Below are 14,985 nucleotides of genomic sequence, written 5' to 3'. Positions count from 1 at the left end.
GTTTTGAAATATAGTGAATCAATTAAAATGCATTACAAAATTTGGGGGCCAGGGTAGCTCAGCAATATTGACGCTGACTACCACCCCTGGAGTTGCAAGTTCGAATCCAGGGTGTGCTGAGTGACTCCAGCCAGGTCTCCTAAGCAACCAAATTGGCCCGGTTGCTAGGGAGGGTAGAGTCACATGGGGTAACCTCCTCGTGGTCGTGATTAATGGCTCTCACTCTCAATAGGGCGTGTGGTGAGTTGTGCGTGGATCGCGGAGTGTAGCATGAGCTTCCACATCCTGTGAGTCTCTGCAGTGTCATGCACAATGAGCCACGTGATAAGATGCACGGATTGATGGTCTCAGAAGTGGAGGCAACTGAGACTTGTCCTCCACCACCCAGATTGAGGTGAGTAACTGCACCACCACGAGGACCTAGTAAGTAGTGGGAATTGTGCATGCCAAACTGGGGAGAAAAGGGGATAAAATTAGAAGAAAAAAAAAATGCATTACAAAATAATAATAATAATAATAATAATAAAGGAATAAAGAATATGCTTGACTAAACTCACATTGTAGGTAATTAAGCTAATAGATTGTCACATATAATTTTCAGTATGTTTTTTATCTGGCTGAGGTCACTGGTGTCTGAACTACATCTACCAGCCACAACAGCAGCGTAGCTGTCTGTGTGACCCTCTCCTCGCTGACAGGACATGCTCTCTGGGGGCTCCTGAGAGCCGCATCCTTGATGGATTTTGCAAATAGTCCCATGCCATCTCGATGAATGTGCAGATGTTCATATAGATGTTCATGGGTGATGTGCTGATGGTTTGCAATTTGCACATTTGACATTGGTGCACAAACACTAGCTATCTCTGTATTAATTGCGTTAATGATTTTTTGTGGAATGTCTCTGCGAGGGAGAAGGGTAGAGATGTTGACCTTAGCACTGGGTAAGATCCTGGAAGCTGTTTTCACCATGTCGGTCAGAGCTTTAGCAACATCCACCCTTCTGGTGCTGATGTCGTTTGTCCCAGTGTGCAGTATGATGTGAGGGGGCTCACCCAATACACGTCACAGAGGATGACAATGTTGTCTCCTCTGTTCTCTGTTGGGTGATGTTGTAATAGGTATTCAAACTTGAATAAAAAGAAAAACAAAGCCTGTCCCCTGAAATATTTTTAAACTTATTTTTCCCCTATCTAACGGAGATTTGATACATGAAGTAAATGAACTCATCTGTTTACCAGCTATACAAACATTACACTCTAAACAGAACAGAGCAGAATTGAATGGAACAAAATAAAGTAGAACAGAACAGAATAGAACTGAACAGAATAGAACAGAACAAAGAGAGTATTATAGGATAGAATAGAATAAATATTTTAGACTAAATAGATATAGAACAGAGTTGAACATAGAATATAAAGAATGGAGTGACTATTTGCATTAGGTGTAAATAGCACCTGCCACACTGCATAGCTGTTTACACTCCAATAGTCTGGTGAAAACACAGACATTTATGACAAACAGAAGTGTGAATGTGTTTTTCAGACCGGGTTCGAATCTGCCTTTTGTCCAACCTTTTCCCCATTCTCTTTCCTGTCTCCACTCTTAATATTTCCATTACTACTACTTATAATAATAAATAAAAATGAATATAAATTTTGATTTCCTCGCAGTGGGAAGTCCATTTGGTCACAGTGAAGGTTGGGCAGTTGAGAGAAAGGTTTGATCCGGGTAGGAGGCGGGGTCTGGCGATCGCACATGTTCCCTTCCTCGTCCAGGGCGAGAGGGGCATGGCTTGGCATTGGTTGTGTGTCACTCCTTTTGTGAAAGTCTTGGGACACTAATATGAAAATTAACCATGGTTTTACTATAAAAATATTATACTTTTGTTTGTTTGCCAGAAAAAATTGTTTTGATGCAATTAACGATGGTGTTAATAAAGTAACCATAATTAATTTTGTGGTAACTATGTTTTTACTACAAAATACCATGGTGATACGGTTTAGGAGTAAGGATTGTTGTAGGGTCATGGTTTTCAAACAAGTGGGGCACCAGAGCATCTCAGTGGAGGAATGGAGAATGATGATAAATTTGCCAAGTAAAATCAAAAGATCAATAAATACAATTAAAATGTATTATGAAGATAAATGAAAATTAACAGTCAATTAAATAATCTAGCTACACTCTCCAAGTGATAATTGATTATTAGTGATGACATCTGCTGTTAACAAGCAGAGTCTACTGAAGGAATGAGTGAGAGACAACAAGAACAGGAAAACAAGAGAACAAACCAGCTGACACCACAACAATTGAATCTGTCTTACTGTCACAGATTTAGATGTACATCAAATAAAATATGTTATTGGACAACAATCACTTAACATATCGTGTGAGGATGCTTAAGAATTCTGAGGTATTTTTATTTTTTTATATGTGTGTATTAGTTAATTAATAGAGGTTTGTCTCTATTTAGTGTTACTGGTGTCATTTTATTGTTTCATTTGCAGTCACCATTACGGTGATTAGTATTATTTTTGGTTAGGCACTGGGTAGAAACAATGTAAATAAAAAAATTTACAACACGTGCAGTATTGTTCAAAAGAACAATTATGATTCATTGTGATGGAAAGCATACTTCTGGATGAGTTTAAATATTCCTCAAAACTTTTTTACCAAGATGTATGGTCTTATAAATTAACATTTTGAAATCCATGTTTTATCTGGAGCTATGATTTTATGATACTGCCCAAATGTGATAATAAAGATGGAGCAATGAACATTTGTTGTAAAGGTGAACAGATACTGCCTTTAAAAGATATAGTTTCTGAGTTGCCAATTAGACACACAGACATTAAGACTCAGCATACAAACCCATCAATGGTTACAATTAACAAACTCATTGTAAGATTCATGCAGCAATGCATTGTGGGTGTCCACATAGTACAGAACTCAACAATGTCACCCAGCATGCATTGCGGCATGAATCTTGAATGCTATTTTTTTAATAATATTTCATACACAAAAAAACATAGAAAAAACACACACACAAAAAAAAACAAAAAAAATACCCCAAATATCTTAAGCATCCTCACACAACATATTAAGAGATCATTAATCTATTAATCTATTTTATGCATTTCATTATTAATATTATTATTATTATTATTATTAGACTTCACTGTTAAAATAAAAAATAAAACACATATAGTATATCCTGATATTAAAGTCTCAGCATAAAGTGTACATATTGGTTTTTAAATTGTATGAAGTGTTATTTTACCAGAGGTATTGTCTTGAAGGTGTCTGAATAAGTCTGTGTCCTTACGATGCTCTTAGCGCTGTACGATCACTCCAGAGCACTCGTAAGTCTACGAGCATTTTCAAGTACTACTTAAGTTACGATGCTTTTGGGAAACAAGGCCCAGACTGGGAATAGAACAGAATGGAATAGAACAGAACAGAGTATTACAGAGCACAACAGAATAAAATTTAATGGAATAGAACATGATAGAATAAAACAGAAGTAGAATAAAATAGAAAAGAATAGAATTGAATTGAACAAAAAGGAAAATCAGATCAGAGCAGATCCTCTTAGTAAAGAAAAGAAGAGAGTAGTACATGAGAGAGCAGAATAAAATAGAACAAAATGGATTAGAACAGATCAGATTAGTATTGAAGGAGTTGATAGAACAGAATAAAATAAGTTAGAATAAAATAGAATAGAACGAAGTAAAAATGAACAGAGTAGACCAGAGCACAATAGAATAGAACTGAATAGAATTTATTTGACTAGAACAGAGTGGTATAGAAGAGAACAGAATAGAACAGAACATAGTATAGAACTAAGTAGAATAGAACAGAGTTGAACAGAGTAAAACAAAGATGAAGTAATATAGAATATGATTCAATAGAATAAAACAACACAATACAACAGAAGAGGGTAGTATAGAATAGAAAACAGTTGAACAGAGTAGAACAAAAAAGAATACTGATTAGAACAGTTCAGATTAGTATAGAATAGAACAGAATGGAATTAAAGTATATAATAGGATAGAATAGAGTTAATTAAAAATGAACAGAGTAGAACAGAGTGAAACAAATACAAAAAGAATACAGAACAGATTAAAATAGTTTAAAATAGAACATGATGGAATAGAACAGAGCAGAACATAATAGACTATAAAACAATACAAAAGAATATAATAAAATAGAACAGAACAAAAATGAAAACTGATTTGAACAGATCCAATCAGTATAGAATAGAACAAAAAGGAATAAAACAGAACAGAATTGACCAGAATAGAGCAGAATAAAATAGAACAGAACAGAACAGAGCAGAATAGAATAGAAAATAGTACAGAACAAATTATTAAATAATAAGATAGAGTAAAACAAAGAGAACAGAACAAAAGAGGGTAGAATAGAATATAAATTCAAAAAATAATACAGAATAGAACAGAATAGAATGAAAGTTTCCAATTGAAAATGCTACTAATAAGTTACCCATGAGCCGCACAAATGAACAACTAAATTATTTTTTGCATGATAAATGAATCACACTGTTGTTTTTGAAATTATACAAATTCTGCACTTGGATTCACTTTTTTTTTTTTTTTTTCAGTTATGAAAAAATTAAAGATGTCTTCTTGCATTTACAGGCTTGAAACAACATAAAAATCTTCTCAACTTGTTTATAGTGTTATCTGTAAAAGATTCATAATGAAAGATATCATAGATCACTGTATAAGGTCCTCATTAAAGCGGGATGGGCCACTGCCAGAAAAAATCACTAACATTAAACACTTTATTATACGTGAGATTTACGTCTTATATTTTATTTTGAATCAATTTTACTTTGTTTACTCTCCACTTGTTTACAACATCATTTATTACCTATAAATTGCTGTGTAATTACCATTTTAAAAAGTCAGTATCTAAACAAAACAAATAATGATCATTCCTTTTACACATTCACATACTGTTTTTAGTTGTTAAAAGCTGTTAAAAGTTACGCACAGCTTATCGCCCTTGACCACAATGGTTAAACGTGAAAGCCGTTCCGCCTTAAAGAGATGAGATTAAAATTGTCTCTAAGATGGATTGGAAACAAATAAATTGAGCGTGTTACTCGAGTCAACGAAGTGACTTGCTCTCTATCTGATAAAAATTTATCAAAAACACACTTTTGCTCCATTCTGTGCAACTACTTTCACAACATTAATATCTATCTGATTTTGACAGGCAAAAAAAATATTAAGTTATCTTGGCTAAAATGTATAGATGGGACAAATTGTTGTGCAGAGTACAAAAAAACAATGGATGTTGTTATTTTCCTTATGCTTAACCTTCTGAAATGTCATGGACTATTCCACAAAAAATTACTCGAGGAATTTTCCAGGTTAAAAACACTTTACAGTAATGTTCCCTTTGCTAAGGGTTTATAAAGGAGTTCATTTATGACTTATACTTATTTTACAAATACATTGTAAATCACGGATATGTGGCTATAACAACATGAAAAAGGCGAATATCATGATGAAAAATGTATCCATTTTACCTAACATGTTATAAATGCTTAATAACACTTATTTAACATTAGTAACCTTTGAAAATGTACCTTAATGTAAAGTGGATAAATATGAAGCATTTATTAAGGAGTTGCCAACATTAGAAACCTTTGTACATAAAGTTCAGTATGGCTTAATGGTCATCAGGCTTTATTTTATTATATATGCTGTGAAGGAGAATTAAGATCTAAGTGTTTTTGAAGAGGACTTTAGGTAACTAGTTGGGACAGTTGGGACAGCACTCAGAGTAGAAATACTCTTTTGACATCAACATGAAAAGGAAAGAAATGAATAAAAACAAATCAAACTGTAACAAAATGACACTATAATAGCCTATTTTTGCTGCATTGTGACATAAATCATGAATAACGGCATTTAATGTTTTTGATTAATATAATATATATGAACAAGAGTATTTATTAAGCATTTATAACATGCATATTTAAATGCTCACTATTTGGCAAGTAATGCATGAAAGTCGCCCTTTTCAACATGATGTTATAACCACATATCAATGATTTACAATGTATTTGTAAACAACTTATTAATAATTAATAAACCACATTTTATAAACCCTTAACAAAGGAAACATTCATGTAAAGTGTTACCAACAAGTTAAGCTCCATCGACGGCATCTCTTGTATGCTGTTGATTACCATTGACTTTTTAGAAAAGCAAAAATATAAATTACAGTAAATTTTGCCTTTGCAAAATTAGATCCAATTTTTATTTTAACTCCTGTCATGACTATGTAAAGGCTGAAAACCCAGTATCTTTCGCATGATGCACAAAAGCATACTAGAAAGTTTCTAGACTTCTAGACATAGAAAACAGTTCTATGTTTTATGAATTACAGCTGTACACATAACCAGACTTTCACATGTATTTAGCACTCAAATAACACACAATTTTGAACAGAATACATTGAAAGTGCTGTATAAGCAAAAAACAAGCTGCACATTTTTGCTTATTCTGTTATTATTTACTCACCCTTATATCATCCCAAACCATATGCTGTTATTTCTTTCTGTGGAACTCCTAATTGTACTGTCCTCTTTTCCATACAAAGACAGTTAATTGTGAACATACGTATCTCCCAAGGTAAAAAAAAAAAAAAAAAAAAAAAAGCACTATAAAAGTAGTCTTCTGAAGACATATTATATTTTTGTGAACGTACAGATTTAGAACGATATGAGTGTGAGTAAATATTGACAGAATTTTCATTTTGGGGTGAACTATCCCTTTAAACCAGCCCTGCTACATAGACTTTAATTGTGTGTTATACTGTGCAATTTTACAAACTGTGGGACGAGTCAGAATGCGCAAATGCTGTCAATAGAGCATAACTTGTATTGAACCAAGAACACTCATTTAACAACACCTGAATTTTTCAGCACAGCTGTTGCTTATTTTTTGCAAGGACAGAGTTAGGCCAATTTCACACACATTAAACAAGAGAGACAAGCAAGGGAGGTTCAACAAATTATTGTTCACCTCACCGAGAGCGTCTGCACTATCTGGAGAGAGTTTCTGGCCTGAGCCCAAACACTGTTAGTGTGACGCTAATGCGGCTAAATAAGGTGCATTAAAGCTTATTTATGTTTGCATTGATGGAGGAGAAGTATATTTTGTCTTCATAAGGAACCACTTTAAATTGGCTGCCCTGAAGCAAACGGCTCCAAAAACTAATGCCATAAAGCCAAATTGAACAAACGTGTTTCATTAAACCTCTGATGGGAATGAACAGAGTTCCCTTTTGTAGGAACACAAGCAGCATAATCGCATTGGGACACGCCCTGATTGTCACGTGGTCTGAAGCCCTTATACAATCACGGCAATTTATTGGCTGATGGCGCTTAAGCGATGCCCCTAGGGAGCTACATCATGGGCTCCATAAAGGTGCTCGCTTCATGCCATCGAGTCAGATTATCTGTTCTTCAGTGCGCATGTTGTAACAACGACTCACGTTGAAGCGATGATCATTATTATTCTCCCTTTTGAGTGGCAACAAAGGATGGAATTTAAGAAGTGACTCACATTGTTTTATGCAGTGTAATTTCAGAGTGGGCAGTGGGCAAGTCATAGAGACTTGCACGGAACAGTAGTCCCACCCCCACGAGTCTTCCAGCTATGGGTAAATAGTGTGATGGTAACATGGCATCACTGGGCGGAAGAACTTCCAAGACGAAGTCAACGGCCAGGGCGGAAGGACTGTACAACAGCTCAACGGCTACGTGTTCGTGACCAAGGCGAGCCATTGAGTTGGAGGAATTTGGCTGTGGTCAGGCCTGGAGAGGGTTGGGCTCCATCAGGCATCAGATGCCCTAGACATGCCACATGATATGAAAATCAGTACAAAATCCATACCGGATCGGTCGTCGCCCAGGTCACCAAGGACCGCGCCTTCCATCGTGCTTCAGGGCGGAGGTGGAAAGTATGCTACTGGTGCAGAGAGCAGAAAGATTTGTGCTAGGAACAACATCACCATTAGCACCTGGAATGTTAGAACACTAAAAGCAGCAGGCAAACTAGAGGAACTCACACATGAAATGAACAAATACCGCTGGAACATCCTAGGACTCAACTACTTGGAAGGTCACAAACTGTACTTCAGTGGCAGAGAGAACAAACATGAACATGGAGTTGGGTTCTTTGTTCACAAGGACAGCATAAGTACTGTTATGGGGTGTCAGCCAGTCTCCTGGGCAACCCCTTTTAACATCACCATCATACAGGAATATGCCCCAACATCAGATTATGATGACGAAGATGTGGAAGACTTCTATGACCAACTACAAGTAGTTATGGATAAAACACAGAGGAAAGACATTCTGGTCGTGCAAGGTGATTGGAATGCCAAGATAGGAGAGGACGCTTGTAAGAACTGGAAAGGAATATGTGGGCGATACTGCAATGCACAGACAAATGAGAGAGGCCTGAGGCTCCTGGAATTCGCTAGCTACAATGACCTTATGCTTGCAAACACCTTCGACCAACACAAAGTATCCAGAAGATGGACATGGCACAGCCCAAGCGGATACCAGCACAATCAGATTGACTACATCATGGTGAAGAGGCGCTTACTGTCGAGCGTTAACATCACCAAGACTCAAAGTTTTCCAGGAGCAGACATTGGAAGCGACCATGATCTGGTGATGATGACTTTCAGGCTACATCTCTCCCCTCCCCGTTCGAAGCAAACTGCTCGTGGAGGAGGGGATCATGCATGAGCCCAGCCGCATAATGTGGGGGCTGGAATAAGAGAATATTTCCCAACGGAGTGATGGCGAACCAATGCACATGCACTTGATCGGTGCCATTATTCTTTCAGAATGCTATCAAGAGATGCGAGGTATTTTAACTGTTTTTTTTTTTTGTTTGTTTTTTTTGTCTTTCGCCCATTCGTGGACCACGCGGGCGTTCTGACGAGACAGGAGACGTGAACTGCTATTTCTGCTCTATTTTTCGGTGGGGGCATGGATGTCATTCTTTTCAGTCAGCTGTTGGATCTACACACAGTGGTTTTACAGTCCAACCAAGCGCATCACGTTAAGGAATGACTTTGAGCTAGTATCAGCTCCATTTGGACTTTCCCTAATTTTTTTCCCCGTAGCTCGCGCTGGGGAACGAATTTGTCAAGGCAATGCTTTTGCCTTGCTTTCACGCTACGCATTGTTCCCCCATTATATGTTGGGACCGGTTTAGTTCTAACCCATTGTTTCAGTACACAAATTTAGCTTAATTTACGCTGGCGAATGAGCATTGAATATTTTCAGCTTGAGTTTTGCCTCTGCCTCCATGACCAAAGGTCTCGGGGCATGCGTAATATAACTCACTGTATGATAAAAATAGGTCTACACACGAGCCTGACAGGCTTGCTGTGTAACAAAGCATGAGCCCCTATTCAGTGAATGAAATTGGAATATATAAACGGATTCGTTTCTCTCCTGTTTACCCTTCGTTCAGTATCGGGATGAGTTTATCGTTGTACGCGCCTCGAACGTCTGACAACCAGATTATGGTTCTGTTTTCCCCCGCAGCTTGGGAATGAACATTATAAAAACATTTTTTAAGTCTTCCCAAATTCAACCTCTGTCTCCATGACCAAGGGTCTTGAGACATGCATAACAGAATTAGATGTTCATCAAGCACAAGTGTACACAAAACACACAGTGAACATAAGCACCACAAGTTGTTCCCCCATAAGGAATGTCAGGGTCATTGTTTTCATCATTTATGCCTAAATACAATAAAGGCAAAAACATTATCAAATTTCCTTCAACCAGCCACAGTATTAGAGGAGCAAAGGCTTCCCTACACTGTGCCGCTGGTTTGGGGGCAGTCGCCAAAAGTAAGCCAAGCACGCCATCTAGTGGTTACAGGTCACGCTGCAGGCAAGAGCCATGCATTAATCCCTCTGTCAGCTTGGCAGCAGCTGAAGGGCATTTCGAACTTGGTACTTCAAACAATGGTTGTGTAATTCAGTTCAGGCGAACTCCGCCCGTTGTTCAGTGGGGTTGTTCCGACAGATTTTTTCTGTTCAGGAAGCCCCATTTTTTATTTGTGAAATTCATTCTCTCTTAGAAAAATGGGCACTAGAGGAAATCACCCCTTCTCAGAGAGAATGCGGCTTTTACAGCCATTATTTTCTGGGCTTGCGTTCCAAACTAATGAAATGTCAATTCGGAATGCTGACAGAAGCAAATAATGTCACAACTGCAGCCATCCTTCCGTTCGGTTCACAAAATGCATGAATGTGGCTTTGACGCCCTTGAGGCTTCAGGGCATCCGTGTTTTAAATTATCTCGACGATTGGTTGGTGCTAGCCCAGTCTGAGACTTTGGCTGCCCAACATCGAGATGTCATTCTCAGCCATTTGAGCAATATTGGGAACATTTCACAGGCTTTTGGGGCTCATGATCAGCTGTCATTCCCTGGGCATGATGCATCCAAGACCTTTTCAGTGCTGGATGAACTCTACAAAGGGACTTCAACCACTGACGTATGTGTTCCGTCTCTTCAAAATGACGCGTGGGTGCTACTGAACTCTGTCACCATGGAAACGGTCCTGCCTTCTGATGTCGGGCGTTCCGTTGGGACAGGTATGTTGCCGCAAAGTTATAATGATAGACGCCTCCTCCACAGGTTGGGGCACTGTACATGAGGGTCATCCAGCCTGCGGGCTGTGAGTTTATGTTGACCGTACTAGCCTGTGGCGTAAGTCAGAGCAACCCAGGCCACTCCAGAACCTTCACCTTTTTCTGCTGTAACCACTGGAGGGTCAACTTGGCCTTGCGCTTAGGGTCATTGTCGTGCTGGAAAGTCCAAGGGCGTCCCATGCGCAGCTTTCGTGCAGAATAATGAAAATTGTCTGCCATCAATTTTCACAAGATTCCCTGTGCCTTTAGAGCTCACACACCCCCAAAGCATCAGTGAGCCACCACAATGCTTCACAGTGGGGATGGTATTCTTTTCACTATAGGCCTTGTTGACCCCTCTCCAAACATAGCGCTTATGGTTGTGACCATAAAGCTCTCTTTTGGTCTCGTCACTCCAAATTACAGTGTGCCAGAAGCTGTGAGGCGTGTCAAAGTGTTGTAATTTGTGGCATTGGCACAGTAAAGGCTTCTATCTGGAATTTTTGTTCAAGTATCATCATATTGTGCTCCTTGAAACAACCACACCGTCTTTTTCCAGAGCAGCCTGTATTTCTCCTGAGGTCACCTGTGGGTTTTTCTTTGTATCCCGAACAATTCTTCTGGCAGTTGTGGTTGAAATCTTTCTTGGTCTACCTGACCTTGGCTTGGTAACAAGAGATCCCAGAATTTTCCACTTCTTAATAAGTGATTGAACAGTACTGACTGGCATTTTCAAGGCTTTGGATATCTTTTTATATCCTTTTCCATCTTTATAAAGTTCCATTACGTTGTTATGCAGATCTTTTGACAGTTCTCAAAAGTTACTGCTCCAGTTGCTTACAGTGCTTACAGTTACTGCTCCCCATGGCTCAGTATCTAGCCTGCTCAGTGCATCCACGTGAGAGCTAACAAACTCATTGACTATTTATACACAGACACTAATTGCAATTTAAAAAGCCACAAGTGTAGGAAATTAACCTTGAATTGCCATTTAAACCTGTGTGTGTTACCTTGTGTGTCTGTAACAAGGCCAAAAATTCAAGGGTATGTAAACTTTTGATCAGGGCCATTTGGGTGATTTCTGTTATCATTATGATTTAAAAAGGAGCCAAACAACTATGTGATACTAAATGGATTCATATGATCACTATCCTTTTTTATGTTGTTGATATTAACAATTTTTATTGATTCCATTCAACAAATTACATAAACATTGCAGAAAATGCGGAATCAAATTATATACAATTAAACCCTTCCCCCCGAACACCCCCAACCGACACAAACATGCCACTCCCAAAAACAGTGCAGTGTAGGTGGCGCAGCTGTAAATACCTATAAAACTGAGATCTAGGTAGGGCAAAATGTTGAACCAAATTTTCAAAAGGTTTCAATACTCCACTCCCATATAGGTCAACAAGTGTATTAACCCCCCTCACAATCCAATCTGACCAACAGAAAGGGGACTTATCAATACATAGTTTAGGGTTCAGCCATATGCTCGAGGCTACGTTTAGATAAATATCAGAATTAAACACTCTGGACACTTTTGTCCATATCGAGTGCAAATGCAAAATAACGGGGTGCGACTTAACCTCTCCGGCTAGTTTAATCGAAAGGCTTTGCAGTGGCGAGATAAGGGCAAGAACTTCCTTTTCAATACAAAACCAGGGAGGAGCTCTCTCAGGTGGAAGTGACCAATGAGCCAAATGTCTAAGACCAAATGCATAATAATAAAACAAAATCTTGGTTAGGCCTAACCCACATTTGTCAATTGGCCTATTTAACTTATTAAAACGTAATCTGGGACGTTTACCATTCCAAATGAAGGACTTTGCTATGCTATCAAATTGCTTGAAATAAGAGAGGGGGACATCTACAGGGAGAGACTGCAGTAAGTAATTGAATTTTGGAATACAATTCATTTTAATAACATTAACCTTCCCAATCATAGATAAATGTAATGAAGCCCACCTGCCCACATCGCTCCAAAACCGTTTTATTAAGGGGTCAAAATTAACTAACTAAATCAAACAAATTTGCTGGAAATAAAATACCCAAATACTTAATGCCCTGTTTGGGCCACTGGAAAGCACCAGGCTGGAAAGCCGTTACTGGACAGTACGCTGTCAGAGCCAAAGCTTTGGATTTAGACCAGTTGACTCTATATCTTGAAAACTTAGAAAAGGAGTTAATAATTCTGTGGAGGCAAGGCATAGATCTAGTGGGGTCAGAGACAAATATTAAAATATCATCTGCATAAAGCAGAAGCTTATGCGCCACACCTCCCGCCACCACCCCTGGAAAATCATCCTCCTTTCTTTTCGCGGCTGCTAATGTTTCCAGTGCAATACAGAACAATAATGGGGAAGGAGGGCAACCCTGATGGGTGCCCCTATCCAGAGTAAAATAATCGGAAATTAATCCATTTGTTTGTACCGCCGCTACTGGGTGTCTATAAAGTAACTTAATCCAACCAATAAACATACTCCCGAACCTGTATATTTCCAAAACCTTAAAAAGATAACCCCATTCTACCATAGCAAATGCCTTTTCGGCATCAAGTGAGATGGTAGCGACCGGAGATTGATCATTCGTTACTGACCACATGATATTGATGAGACGCCTAATGTTATCAGAAGAGCTACGGCCTCGAATAAACCCCACCTGATCTATATGTATAAGAGATGTCATAACTTTACTTAATCGATTAGCCAGAATTTTTGACAAAATTTTTACATCTAACTGGATCAGGGAAATTGGAAGGTAACTTTTACACTCACTTGGATCTTTGTCCTTTTTAAGAATCAGACTGATCTGGGCTTGTGTCATGGTTGGCGGAAGCTTTCCATTCTTTAATGATTCTGTATAAACTTCTAACAAAAGTGGAGCCAGTTCTGTAGCATAAGATTTGAAAAACTCAGCAGCAAAGCCGTCAGGCCCTGGAGACTTGCCTGTAGGCAAGGTCTTAATAACCTCGCCAAGCTCCTCCAAGGTTATCTCAGAATCAAGAGAATTTTTTTGCTCAGTCGTCAGTTTAGAGAGATCTAATGGTTCCACAAAGTTTCTAATATCTTCATCAGTAGACGAAGACGTGGAACTATAAAGATCAAGATAGAATTCTTTAAAAGCATTATTAATATCAATGGCATTGTAAATATTTCACCAACAGCAGAGTTTACTGAGGGAATGGTAGAAAAAGACTCTCTCTGCTTTATATATCTAGCCAAAAGTTTACCTGCTTTGTCCCCTGACTCAAAGTATGACTGTCTTGCCCTGAATAACCAAAACTCCACTTTCCGTGACAAAATAGTATTATATCTGTATTTCAATCAAGTCAATTCTCTGAGGCCATCAGACGACATTCGCCGCTTCAGCTCTGCCTCGACATTCCTAATATTTCCTTCCAACTCCACAAGTTCTCGTGCTTTGGATTTTTTGGTGAATGAGTCATACTGTATGATCCGGCCCCTAAGAACCACCTTAAGTGCCTCCCAAGCCACGCCCACAGTGGATACTGAGGACTAACTGGTCTCCATATAAACATTGATTTCAGTCTTTAACATTTGTTGGAATTCAAGATTTTGCAAAAGGGATACATTAAGGCGCCAACTATATGATTTCTTCTTCTCTATATGTGGCAACACCTCTAAACTCACCAGGGTGTGATCTGAGACTAAGATATTTCCAATTGAGCAATCCACAACAGATGAAATGAGGGACTTGGATATAAAAAAAAAATAATAATATTCTGGAATAAATCTTATGGACTGATGAAAACAATGTATAGTCCCTACCAGATGTGTTCAAATGTCTCCAAATATCTGTAAGACCAAGATGTTTACACATCCTGTGAAGCATCAATGTTGCTCTAGGGGGCTTACACACTTTTGCTACACTGTGATCAAGGATTGAGTCCATCAAAAGATTAAAGTCTCCCCCCAATATTATATCATGAGGGGTGCCAGCGGCTTGCAACATCCCTTCAGGATCTATAAAAAAGCCCTGATCATCAGCGTTAGGTGCGTAAATATTAGCCAAAATCAACCTTCGCCCCTGAATTTCAGCTAAAACAATAATTACTCTTCCTAATTTATCTTTAATCTGTTTGAGACATTTGAATTGTAGATATTTATTTACCAATATAATGACTCCCTTGCTCTTACTTGAGCCAACACTAAAAAAACATGTCCACCCCATATCTTTTCAAATTTTTCCTTTTCCTGCAGAGAAAGGTGTGTTTCTTGAAGAAACACTATATCATATTTCTTACGTTTATGAAAAGT

General features: G+C 38.4%; 1 protein-coding gene across 1 annotated transcript in view; it reads right to left on the bottom strand.

Moving 5' to 3' along the window:
- Positions 1 to 383: 383 nt before the first annotated feature.
- The window catches only part of LOC127413346 (transmembrane protein 271-like), a 33,476-nt gene continuing 18,874 nt past the window's right edge, over positions 384 to 14,985 (bottom strand). Inside the window, exon 2 of the mRNA XM_051650435.1 lies at positions 384 to 451. The gene's annotated coding sequence lies outside the window, so the exon portion shown is untranslated. The remainder of the gene's footprint in view (positions 452 to 14,985) is intronic.

Source organism: Myxocyprinus asiaticus, chromosome 22, assembly GCF_019703515.2.
Source record: "Myxocyprinus asiaticus isolate MX2 ecotype Aquarium Trade chromosome 22, UBuf_Myxa_2, whole genome shotgun sequence".
Classification (NCBI taxonomy): Eukaryota; Metazoa; Chordata; class Actinopteri; order Cypriniformes; family Catostomidae; genus Myxocyprinus; species Myxocyprinus asiaticus.
Note: the sequence above shows the minus strand (reverse complement) of the source record. Positions and strands in the feature narration are given on the sequence as shown.